The sequence below is a fragment of the Schistocerca cancellata genome, chromosome 9 (assembly GCF_023864275.1).
Source record: "Schistocerca cancellata isolate TAMUIC-IGC-003103 chromosome 9, iqSchCanc2.1, whole genome shotgun sequence".
Classification (NCBI taxonomy): Eukaryota; Metazoa; Arthropoda; class Insecta; order Orthoptera; family Acrididae; genus Schistocerca; species Schistocerca cancellata.
This window is the reverse complement of record NC_064634.1, coordinates 336830285-336843706: the sequence shown is the minus strand read 5'-3', so window position 1 is coordinate 336843706 and position 13422 is coordinate 336830285. Positions and strand designations below refer to the sequence as shown.

Here is a 13422-nt window from a genome sequence, read left to right as displayed (position 1 = left end):
GACTTCCTCAAATCCTGCCCTGAAATGAGATCCATCCTTCATGAAATCCTCCCCACTCCAAGAGTGTCTTTCCGCCGTCCACCTAACCTTCGTAACCTCTTAGTACATCCCTATGAAATCCCCAAACCACCTTCCCTACCCTCTGGCTCCTACCCTTGTAACCGCCCCCGGTGTAAAACCTGTCCCATGCACCCTCCCACCACCACCTACTCCAGTCCTGTAACCCGGAAGGTGTACACAATCAAAGGCAGAGCCACGTGTGAAAGCACCCACGTGATCTACCAACTGACCTGCCTACACTGTGATGCATTCTATGTGGGAATGACCAGCAACAAACTGTCCATTCGCATGAATGGACACAGGCAGACAGTGTTTGTTGGTAATGAGGATCACCCTGTGGCTAAACATGCCTTGGTGCACGACCAGCACATCTTGGCGCAGTGTTACACCGTCCGGGTTATCTGGATACTTCCTACTAACACCAACCTATCCGAACTCCGGAGATGGGAACTTGCTCTTCAATATATCCTCTCTTCCCGTTATCCACCAGGCCTCAATCTCCGCTAATTTCAAGTTGCCGCCAATCATACCTCACCTGTCATTCAACAACATCTTTGCCTCTGCACTTCTGCCTCGACTGTCATCTCTGCCCAAACTCTTTGTCTTTAAATATGTCTGCTTGTGTCTGTATATGTGTGGATGGATATGTGTGTGTGTGTGTGTGTGTGCGAGTGTGTACCCGTCCTTTTTTCCCCCTAAGGTAAGTCTTTCCGCTCCCGGGACTGGAATGACTCCTTACCCTCTCCCTTAAAACCCACATCCTTTCGTCTTTCCCTCTCCTTCCCTCTTTCCTGATGAGGCAACAGTTTGTTGCGAAAGCTTGAATTTTGTGTGTATGTTTGTGTTCGTTTGTGTGTCTGTTGACCTGCCAGCACTTTCATTTGGTAAGTCACATCATCTTTATTTTTAGCACACGCGCACGCACGCACGCACGCACACACACACACACACACACACACACACACACATACAAGCAGACATATTAAAAGGCCTTTTAATATGTCTGCTTGTGTCTGTATATGTGTGGATGGGCGTGTGTGTGTGTGTGTGTGTGTGTGTGTGTGTGTGTGCACGCGCGAGTGTATACCCGTCCTTTTCACCCCTAAGGTAAGTCTTTCCGCTCCCGGGATTGGAGTGACTCCTTACCCTCTCCCTTAAAACCCACATCCTTTCGTCTTTCCCTCTCCTTCCCTCTTTCCTGACGAAGCAGCCGTTGGTTGCGAAAGCTAGAATTTTGTGTGTATGTTTGTGTTTGTCTATCGACCTGCCAGCGCTTTTGTTTGGTAAGTCTCATCATCTTTGTTTTTAGATATATTTTTCCTACGTGGAATGTTTCCCTCTATTATATTTACATCATATATATATATATATATCGTGTGTATGTTTGTGTTTGTTTGTGTGTCTATCGACCTGCCAGCGCTTTTGTTTGGTAAGTCTCATCATCTTTGTTTTTAGATATATTTTTCCCACGTGGAACAAAAAAATGTAATATCCTATGACTATAATATCAATGAGTCATGGTTGGCATTGGCTAACTCTTACAAATATCTGGGTGTAACACTTTATAGGGATACGAAATGGAATGATCACATAGGTTCAGTTGTGGGTAAAGCAGGTGGTAGCGTTCACTTTATTGGTAGAAGACTGGGGAAGTGCAATCAGTCTACAAAGGAGATTGCTTACAAATCACTTGTTCAAGTGGTCCTAGAATATTGCTCAAGTATGTGGGCCTGTATTACAGGATTAACAGGGGATGTTAAACATATACAGAGAAGGACAGTACGAATGGTCACAGGTTTGTTTAACCTGTGTGAGAGTATCATGGAGATAGTGAAGGAACTGAACTGGAACACTCTTGAACTACCACGAAAAAGTCTGTTAACAAAGTTTCAAGAACTGGCTTTAAATTATTACTCTAGGAATATACTACAACCCCCTACGTATTGGTGACATAGGGATCGTGAAGATCACATTACAATAATTACTGCACACACAGAGGCATTCAAACAATCATTCTCCTTGAACTCCATACATGAATGGAATAGGAAGAAACCCTAATAACTTGGCAATGGGATGTACCCTCTGACAAGCACCTCACAGGTATTTGCTGAGTACAGATGTAGAAGTAAATGGGAGGAACCCGTTGAGTTTTTCAATCATTTGGGTCCCACGTGAAATTGCATTTCACATTCCTCTTGGCAGTACCCAGTCTTCCGTACAACCATTTATTATTAAAAATCTCTCCTTCTCTCCCTTTAGCCAGATTTCATTTCTAATTGACCGATGCTATTGGAATCTTTCTGCATCATACTGATTTTGCATTTACATCTTACAGATAAAAGATGAAGAAGCTTTGCTGTATTGGTAGTTGCATTTACGGATTTTATTGTTTCCTCCTTAGTTACATTTCACACTGAACAGCACTTGACATGTTAACTGAGCCAAGTGGTCACAATTCTATCCATTTTCACTTTAACTTATTATTTCATAACAATTTCTCAATTTCCCCGCTTTTTACCACATTGCTGCTTTTTTTTAGTCTGTTGCTCATCATCACAGGTATGTTATGAATCACATCCAGAATATGATTATAGCAATGTATTATTTGTTTACTAAATGTTTATGCACTTTCTTCTTGAGAAATCAGCCGAGTAATGTCATCCTTTCATAGAAACATTTCAGTAAGTTTCTTATTTGTCATATTCTGGCAAAGTGCCTGGATCCTGTCGGATCCAGCTATCTGTTTTGGGTCACATCTTTCATCTCCTGGAAACACACCAGATTTGCATACTGTGAGTACTCAGAAATGAGTGTCACAGGTGGTGGAGGAGAGATAATGGGGAGTGGCCCCAAACTGAGTGCCAGGGTCACCAGTTAGTCTTGACTGTTGTTGGTGCTCCAATCTGTCAATTTTTTTTGGAATATGTCATCCCAACTGAAGTTCAGATGGAGGCTGCTACTCCTGTTTACAGAATTTTCAAGCACTCATTCTTTTATTATAGAATGCTAGAAACTCCTGGCACTACGCAGCACCTCTGTGTCTTTAAAGTTGAATGTGTCTTCCTCTAAGATGCTATGTTCCATTACTGCTGACTTATCCAAGTAGTTGAGTTGAAGGTTCCTCATGTATTCATCACATCTCCGAGATGCAATGTTGCATTTGGCTGTGGACTTGTTACAACACAAGTGTGAGGCCATACACACCTGCTGTTTTTAGCTTTAAAAGATCTTTTGTAGAGCCAGACACGAGGTTGAAATCCGGAAACTGTCAATGTGCCTTGTTGATATTGAAGAGTGAAATACCAGTAGGCAAATTAATTCGAATATGAGTGTGTGCTCACGCTCTAGGTAATGGATACATCATACAGCAAAATCTGACTCATACTAGGCACACCAATAAGATGACAACAGTACATTTGTGGAAACTGTAGACAGGAGGTAGTCGTGTGATGCGACAAGCAGACATTAGGACACACAATGTGATTACATCATGAGATGACTACCTTCTTAGATATATGGCTACAAGAAAGCTGTCGTGTTGACAGCTCAATGGCATCTGGGATGGGTGGAAATGATGAATGATGATACACTTGCCATTTCATTGACTTCCACTGCCTATGAATCATAGAGCCATTTCATTGACTTCCACTGCCTATGAATCATAGATGTCTCATGCTGCAGTAGGTACATGAATATCATAGAAAGGGTTGTGGAGTTGCGGAAGGTGTATTTGCAAAACAGTCCTGCCTCAACTTACCCTACTGCGATGTAATCACTAATGATGCTTGTATAGTGACTACAAATACAGCAGTTTTTTCCTCTCCTGTGCAAACTACTACATCTCAGAGTACCGCTCGCAAACTACATCTTCAATTATTTGTCACATGTATTCAAATCTCTGTCTTCCTATACTGTTTTTACCCTCTACAGCTCCTCCTAATATTATAGACGTTATTCCCTGATGTCTTAACAGATGTCCTACCATCCTGTCCCTTCTTTTTTTTTGTCCATGTTTTCCGTATATTCCTTTCCTTGCCAATTCTGCAGGGAACCTTCTCATTCCTTACCTTATAAAGTCATCTAATTTTCAAGATTCTTCTATAGAACCGTATCTCAAACACTTCCATTCTCTTCTCCTCTGGTTTTCCTGTTGCCTTCATTTCACTATCATACAATGCTGTGCTCCAAACACACATTCTCAGAAAGTTTTTCCATCTACTTTGTGATCACCAATCCTGATGTTAAGTTTCTCACTGTTCTTGTTTCTGCTACTTCTCATTACTTTTCTCTTTTGGTCTTGAGCCATATTCCGTACTCAGCAGAATGTTCATTCCATTTAGTAGATCCTGTACTATTTCTTCACTTTCACTAAGGATAGCAACATTATCAGTGAGTCTTATCCTTGAAGTCCTTTCATCTTGCGTTTTAATTTCACTCTTGAACCTTTCATTGATTCTACAATGTATAGATTGAACAGAAGGGGTGAAAGACTACATCCTTGTCTAACACTCTTTCTAATCCAAGCACTTAATCTTGGTCTTCCACTCTTACTGTTCTCTCTTGGCTCTTGTATATATTATACATTACCTGTCTTTCCCTACAGGGTACCCTTTTATCCTCAGAATTTTTAACATCTTGCATCATTTGACATTGCCGAACACTTTCCAGCTCCATAAATCCTATGAATATGTCTCAATTTTTCTTTAGTCATGCTTCCATTATCAGCTGCAATGTCAGAGCTGTCTCTCCAGTGCCTTTACCTTTCCTAAAGCCAAACTGAATCTCATTTAACAAATACTAAATTTTCTTTTCCATTCTTCTGTGTACTATTTTTGTCAGCAACTTGGACACATTATCTGTTAAGATGACTGTGTGATAATTCTGGCACTTGTTGGCTCTTGCAATCTTTGGAATTGTTTTTCTGAAAGTCAGATGGTATATCAACACACTCATATACTCAACACACCAACATGAACAGCCATTTTCTTGCTACTTAAAAAAATCTAATGGAATGTTAACTATCTCTTCTGTCTTATTTGATCTTTAGTCTTTTAAAGCTCTTTTAAATTCTGATTCTAATATGGGATCTCCTGTCTATTCTATAGTGACTCGTCTCTTCTTCTATCACGTCAGATAGGTCTTCCCCTCATAGAGGCCTTTGCAGGTATGGAAATGGTAAATGTAGGTGGATATAAGCTTTCAGCACATGTAAGTAGAGACAAAATGGAGAGAGGAGTAGTTGCCATATATGTTAAAATCTGGAAACTAAAAAATTTTGCGGAGAGCAACGTGTGCATATGAGTTTAAACTAAATAATGGCACTTTTATAATTGTGGCCCTCTATAGGTCCCCATTAGGAAATTTTCAACTATTTTTGAAAAACTTGGATTCTTTGCTGTACTATCTGTGAGACAGAGGAAAGCAAATTATTGTTTGTGAGGATTTCAATGTAGATTTTCTGAAAGAGTCTGACAGAAAGCTTGACCTTGAAGTATTACTTGATTCTTTCAATTTGACATCAGTTATTGATCTTCCTATTCGGGTGGTACAGGAAAGCAGCACACAGATAGATAATGTTTTCATAGACCAAGATAAATAAAAAACTTTTCCTGTTAAGAATGATTTGTCTGATCATGATGCACAGCTAGTTACAGTAAATGATATAGCTCCATACAATAATACAAAACAGTCCTCCAAAATAGTGCATTCAATTAACCATATAACAATTCAAAATTTTAGGGAAAGCTTGCAACAGTTAAGACTGGGAAGAGGTGTACAGGGAACATGATGCTAATTTAAAATTTAACCTTTTTCATGATGTGTTTATGAGTATATTTGAAAACAGTTTCCCTAAGAAAACAGTGAAATATAACTATAAGAAACCATGTAAAAAGCCATGGCTTACTAGACAGATAAAAATATCTTGTAAAGGGAAATGTACCTTACAGCTAGGAGGAGTAATGTTCCGGAAACAGTGAAACATTATAAAAACTACAGCATTGTATTAAGAAAAGTTATTAAAAAGTCCAGAAGTATGTGTATTATGTCTGAGATTAGCACAGCTGATAGTAAAATTAAAACAATTTGGAATATTGTGAAAAGGGAAACATGGCAAGCAAGAGCACAGGAAGACTGCATTTCTATCAAACACAATGAAAATTTTGTTGACAAGAAGCGAGAAGTAGAAAACATTTTAATAATCATTTTTAAGTGTTGTAGAGAAAATAGGATCCAGCTATTCATTAGAAAACGCAAGGCGTTATATGGAACAAGCAGTACCTATGCTATTTGATAAAACTGAAATTCAACCCACCTCTCCTACTGAAATTAGGAAAATAATTTCACTCAAAAGTAAAAGCTCACATGGAATTGATGGCATTTCCAACAGAGTACTAAAAGCTTTCTCCCAACAAATAAGTAGGATTCTCAGCCACATGTGTAGTAGCTCACTGAAACAGGGCATTTTTCCAGATAGACTGAAATATGCTATTGTTAAACCACTGCATAAGAAAAGGGGATAGATCTGATGCTAACAACTACCACCCATTCTCACTTCTCAAAACTTTATCAAAATTCTTGAAAAAGTAATTTATTCAAGAGTAGCATCACATATTTGCAAAAATGAAGTACTAACAAAATGTCAATTTGATTTTCAGAATGGATTTTCAACAGAAAATGTTATATATGCTTTCACTGATCAAATATTAAATGCACTGAATAACCGAACATCACTCATTGGGATATTTTGTGATCTCTCAAAGGCTTTTGATTGTGTGAATCATGAATTTCTTCTAGATAAGCTTAAGTATTGCGGTATGAGTGGGACAGTGGACAAATGGTTTAAATCATACTTAACTGGAAGAATGCAGAAGGTTGAAATTAACAGTACAGATAGTCTAAAAAAACAAGCAGCGTCCTCTAGCTGGGGAAGTATCAAGAATGGTGTCCCACAGGGTTCAGTCTTGGGTCCCTTATTGTTCTTAAAATACAGAGGGGTCCAAAAAATGTATCCACTGTTGAAAAGTCCATAACTTGCAAACTAATAGAAGGAGTTCTCATTTTTGGTGAAAGTGTAGCTTAAAGTCCAACTTAAAGATATCACTGTAGTTGTTCGAAATGGTCACCATTAACATCCACACACAAACGATGCCACCGAACTGCAGCACGAACTACTGACTGCAACGTGTTCAGTTAGATATTTGCACATGAATGTACGATGGATTCTCGAAGTTCATCCAATGTGTGGGGCTTTTGTCAATAAACGACGTCCTTTCGTGTTCCCCACAGGTAAAAGTCCAGAGCAGTTAGGTCTGGGGAAAGTGGTGGATACTCCACAGCACCTCTCAGCCTATCCATCTTACTGGTAGATTTTCATCGAGATACGCCCTAACACTATTTTGGTAGTGGGCTGGGGCACCATCTTGTTGAAAGTAAACTATTCCATCTCCATACAAGTCTCGGATGGCAGGTAAAATGGATGTCTGAAGCTTTTGTAGGTACACCTCACTGCTAACTGTGCTGTCGAAGAATGGCCCAATCAAGCCCCAGTAAGACAACCCACGCCACACATTTACTCCTGGCAAATTCACGGCTTTGTCTACATGGACATTCGGCGGCCCAGTAGATGCAATTGTGGCGATTTACTGTACCACTGAGTTTGAACTGTGCCTCATCAGACCACACAATCATCACTGCAAACTCTTCATCGTTGCGCACCATAAACCACTCGCAGTACTCCATTCTATGATGTGGGTCGTCCTTGCTCACTGTGTGTAGCAATTGTGGGATGTAGCACTTCCACTTTGCTGTCTTAAAAATTCGCCGAACACTTGAGCGACTCACTCCAGGTTCACTGGCACACTGTCTCACAGACTTCTGTGGTGAGTGAGTGAATTGTTGTAACACACAACGGGAGTCAGCTGGACTTGTTACTGTTACAGATCGTTGTTTCTGTACATCTTTAACACAGCCTTAGGCTTCAAATTTGTCTTGAATGCGACGAATCGTTAAACGTGTCGGTGGCTCTGTTTGATACTCATTTCGCCATTGCCGTTGAACCTCAATGTTTTCGTACTTAAAATACCACTACAAAACTGACTTCCTTTCATTGAATGTAAGCCTTGCACCAGCCTTGTTTACTTGAGTAACTAGGTGCAACTAAGAACAAAACACTGACTATCTGGCGACTGTCATCTGACAAAACAAAACAACAACATAAAACGCTTGTGTGGCAATTGCCACATCTACGAACTATTGCACTACCAAAGATGAGACAACTCCGTCAATTAGTTTGCCAGTTATGGACTTTTAAACAGTGGATACATTTTTTTGGACCCCTCTGTATATTAACGACTTGACACTCTATATTCAGTAAGATGCAAAGGTAGTTCTTTTTTGCTGATGATACAAGTATAGTAATCACACCCAACAAGCAAGAATCAGCTGAGGAAATTGCAAATAATGTCTTTCAGAAAATTATTAAGTGGTTCTCTGCAAATGGACTCTCACTAAATTTTGAGAAAACAGTTTATACAATTCTGTACAGTAAATGGCATAAAACCATTGTTAAATATAGACTATGGATGGAAGTCTACTGCTAAGGCACAATACCCAAAATTTCTGGGTGTGTGCATTGATGAGAAATTGAAATGGAAGAAACACATTGATGATCTGCTGAAATGGTTAGGTTCAGCTACTTATGCTATTAGGGCTATTGCAAATTTTGGTGATAAACATATCAGTAAATTAGCCTACTATCCCTATTTTCATTCACTGCTTTCCTGTGGAATCATATTTTGGGGCAATTCGTCATTAAGTGAGAAAGTATTCATTGCACAAAAGCATGCAATTAGAATAATAGCTGGAGCCCACCAAGATCACCTTGCAGACATTTATTTAAAAAACTCAGGATATTCACAGTACCTTCGCAATACACATATTCACTTATGAAATTTGTCATTAACAATCCATCCCAATGCAGAAATGACAGTGAAGTGCATAGCTACAACAGTAGAAGAAAGGATGACATTCATTATTCTGGATTAAATCTCACTTTGGCACAAAAAGGGGTGAATTATGCTGCCACAAAAATCTTTGGTCATTTGCCAAATAGTATTATAAGTCTGACAGATAGCTAACCAACATTTAAAAGCAAATTAAAAGAATTTCTGAATGACAACTCCTCCTACCCAATAGATGAATTCTTAGATATGAAATAGTACGTTCGACATCATTACGAAATGTCTTATCCATGATCTATGGAACAAGGATTTATATATATATATATATATAATAGAGGGAAACATTCCACGTGGGAAAAATATATTTAAAAAGAAAGATGATGAGACTTACCAAACAAAAGCGCTGGCTGGTCGATAGACACACAAACAAACACAAACATACACACAAAAATCTAGCTTTCGCAACCAACGGTTGCCTCATCAGGAAAGAGGGAAGGAGAAGGAAAGACAAAAGGATATGGGTTTTAAGGGAGAGGGTAAGGAGTCATTCCAATCCCGGGAGCGGAAAGACTTACCTTAGGGGGAAAAAAGGACAGGTATACACTCGCGCACACACACACACATATCCATCCGCATATACACAGACACAAGCAGACATTTGTAAAGGCAAAGAGTTATATATATATATATATATATATATAAAAACAAAGATGATGTGACTTACCAAATGAAAGTGCTGGCAGGTCGACAGACACACAAACGAACACAAACATACACACAAAATTCAAGCTTTCGCAACAAACTGTTGCCTCATCAGGAAAGAGGGAAGGAGAGGGAAAGACGAAAGGATGTGGGTTTTAAGGGAGAGGGTAAGGAGTCATTCCAGTCCCGGGAGCGGAAAGACTTACCTTAGGGGGAAAAAAGGACGGGTACACACTCGCGCACACACGCACATATCCATCCACACATATACAGACACAAGCAGATATATATATATATATATATATATATATATATATATATATATATATATATATAAAAAGCGCTGGCAGGTCGATAGACACACAAACAAACACACAAAATTCTAGCTTTCGCAACCAACGGCTGCCTCGTCAGGAAAGAGGGAAGGAGAGGGAAAGACAAAAGGATATGGGTTTTAAGGGAGAGGGTAAGGAGTCATTCCAATCCCGGGAGTGGAAAGACTTACCTTAGGGGGAAAAAAGGACAGGTATACACTCGCACACACACACATATCCATCCGCATATACACAGACACAAGCAGACATATTTAAAGACAAAGAGTTTTTTTGTCTTTAAATATGTCTGCTTGTGTCTGTATATGTGTGGATGGATATGTGTGTGTGTGTGTGTGCGCGCGAGTGTATACCCATCCTTTTTTCCCCCTAAGGTAAGTCTTTCCGCTCCCGGGACTGGAATGACTCCTTACCCTCTCCCTTAAAACCCACATCCTTTCGTCTTTCCCTCTCCTTCCCTCTTTCCTGATGAGGCAACAGTTTGTTGCGAAAGCTTGAATTTTGTGTGTATGTTTGTGTTCGTTTGTGTGTCTGTCGACCTGCCAGCACTTTCATTTGGTAAGTCACATCATCTTTGTTTTTAGGTATATATATATATATATATATATATATATATTCAATGTACTCTTTCCACCTATCTGCTCTCTCCTCTGCATTTAACAGTGGAATTCTCGATGCACTCTTAATGTTACCACCCTTGCTTTTAATTTTGCCGACGGTTGTTTTGACTTTTCTGCATGCTGAGTCAGTCCTTTAGATAATCATTTCTTTTTCGATTTCTTCACATTCTTCATGCTACCATTTTGTCTTAGGTTCCCGGCACTTCTTATTTATTTCATTTTTAGTGACTTATAATTATGTATTCCTGAATTTCCCAGAACATTTTTGTGCTTCCTTCTTCCATTGATCAACTGAAGTATTTCTTCCCTTACCCACGGCTTCTTTGTAGTTAACTTCTTTGTACCTAAGTTTTTCTTTCCAGCTTCTGTGACTGCCATTTTAGAGATGTCCATTCCTATTCCACTGAACTGCCTACAGAGCTATTCCTTATCGGAGTATCTATAGCCTGGAAGTACTTCAAGTATATCTCTTGATTCCTTGGTACTTCAGACAATGGAAACTCCAGGTAGTAATATCAACAATGTAAGAAAAAATAAATTGCTACTTACCATAAAGAAGACACAAAGTTGCAGACAGGAACAATTAAAAGACACTTACATAAAGCTTTCAGCCACAGTTTTCATCAGTAAAAGAGAAACACATACCATTCATTCACACAAGCAAGCACACCTCATGCACTCATGACTGCTAACTCCAGCATCTCAGGACGAAATGCTACAATCAAGTGGGAAGCAAGCAGAAATGTGGAGGGGGTGGGGAAGGGGAAAGGATGTAGTGTATGGGTGGGGAGAGAGAGGAACGCTGTTTGGTGGAGTGTGCAGGAACTAGAATGCCAACAGGCAGGCAGAAAAGTTTTCTGAACTGTGCAGATGGGAGTTATCCCAGAACACATTCTCTGCTCCTGTAATTATACCAGCTTCAATCTATGGTAACCACTGTCCCTGCACACTCCACCTAACAGTTCTACCCCCTGACCCATCACTCCTCCCCATTCTCAGATCCCACCCTGTTTATTTGTTGCCCTCTGCCAATGCATCTATTTGTGTTTCTCCACTCTTTTCCTTTTTTGCTCCATCCCCCCCCCCCCCCCCCTGCCCCGCCACCTCCTGATGCTGCACCTGTTGGCATTCTAGTCATTCCACACTCTGCCATACAGCGTTTGTCTCTCCCTCCACTCGTACACTTCATCCTTTCCCTTTCCCCACCCCCTCCAGACTGCTGCTTGCATCCCATGTGATTCAACCTGAGATGCAGGAGTTGGTGCTATTGTGTGCATGAGATGTGTTAGCTTGTGTGTATGTATGAATGGTCTGTGTCTCTCTTCTACTGATGAAGACTGTGGCTGAAAGCTTTAAGTAAGTGTCTTTTAATTGTGCCAGTTTGGAACTTAAGGTTTTTTTCTTTATGGTACATAGCAGTCTGTCTTTTCCTGCATTGTTGGTATTCCTTAGTATTTCCACATTCCACTTCTTTGCGCATTGATTCTTTCTGACATATCGACCAATTTGTGCATTAATTCTTCCTGACATATCCACCTATTTGTGCGCTAATTCTTGCTGACTAGTATCGTAAACTCCAGTTTACTCTTCATCACTACTAAATGGTGATCTGAGTCTATATCTGCTGCTACGTATGCCTTAGAATCCAGTATCTGATTTCGGAATCTCTGCCTGACCATGATGTAACCTAACTGAAATCTTCTTGTAGTCTTTATCTTTTCGAAGTATACTTCCTCCTCTCACGATTCCCGAATAGAGCATTCATTATTACTAGTTGAAATTTATCAAAGTGCTTAGTCTTTCTTCTCTCTTATTCCTCATACCAAGCCCATATTCTCCTGTAATCCTTTCTTCTATTTCTTCCCCTACAACCGCATTCCAGTCCCCCGTGACTATTAGATCTTCATCTCCCTTTACATACAGAATTACCCATTCAATATCCTCATATACTTTTCTGTCTATTCATCTTCCACTCACGATGTCGACATGTATACCTGAACTATCATTGTTGGTTTTGGTTTGCTGTCGACCTACCACTGAACTGTTCACAGTAACTCATTCTCTGCCCTATCTCCATATTCATAACAAATCCTACTCCTGTTACACTATTTTCTGTTGCTGTTGATATCATCCTGTACTCATCTGACTAGAAATCCTTGTCTTCTTTCCATTTCACTTCACTGACCCCCACTATATCTAAACTGAGCCTCAGCAATGCCATTTTCACATTTTCTAGCTTCTCCACCACATTCAAACTTCTGACATTCCATGCCCAGACCAGTAGAATGTTACCCTTTTGTTGGTTATTCAAACTTTTTCTCATGGCCACCTTCCACTTGGCAGTTTCCTCCTGGAGATTTGTCAGTGGAGAGATCAACATGACACTTTATCAATTGCGGGCCACGTGTTCTGTGGATCCATATTATGTACAGTATCTTTAATGCAGTGGTTTCCATTGCTTCCTGCATCCACATCCATTGATCTTTGCTGGTTTTTCTGCCTTTATGGGCAGTTTCCTACCCCAAGGGCTAGAGAGTGCCCTGAATCTCGTCCGCTCCTCCACCCTCTTTGACAAGGTCGTTGGCAGAATGAGGGTGATTTCTTATGCTGGAAGTACTTGGCTGCCATTAGTGATGATTTTTTTATTCAAAATGTAAGCAGTGGCGAGGTTCGAATCTGGGACCAAGGATGTTTTGATTACTGATCAAAGAAGCTGTCCCTTGACTACAGATCTACAATAATTAAGCA

The 13422-nt window shown here is 39.9% G+C and overlaps 1 protein-coding gene across 3 annotated transcripts in view; it reads right to left on the bottom strand.

The window, feature by feature from the left end:
* Nucleotides 1-13422, bottom strand: part of LOC126101604 (connector enhancer of kinase suppressor of ras 2) — a 157608-nt gene that overhangs the window by 31674 nt on the left and 112512 nt on the right. The window lies entirely within an intron of this gene.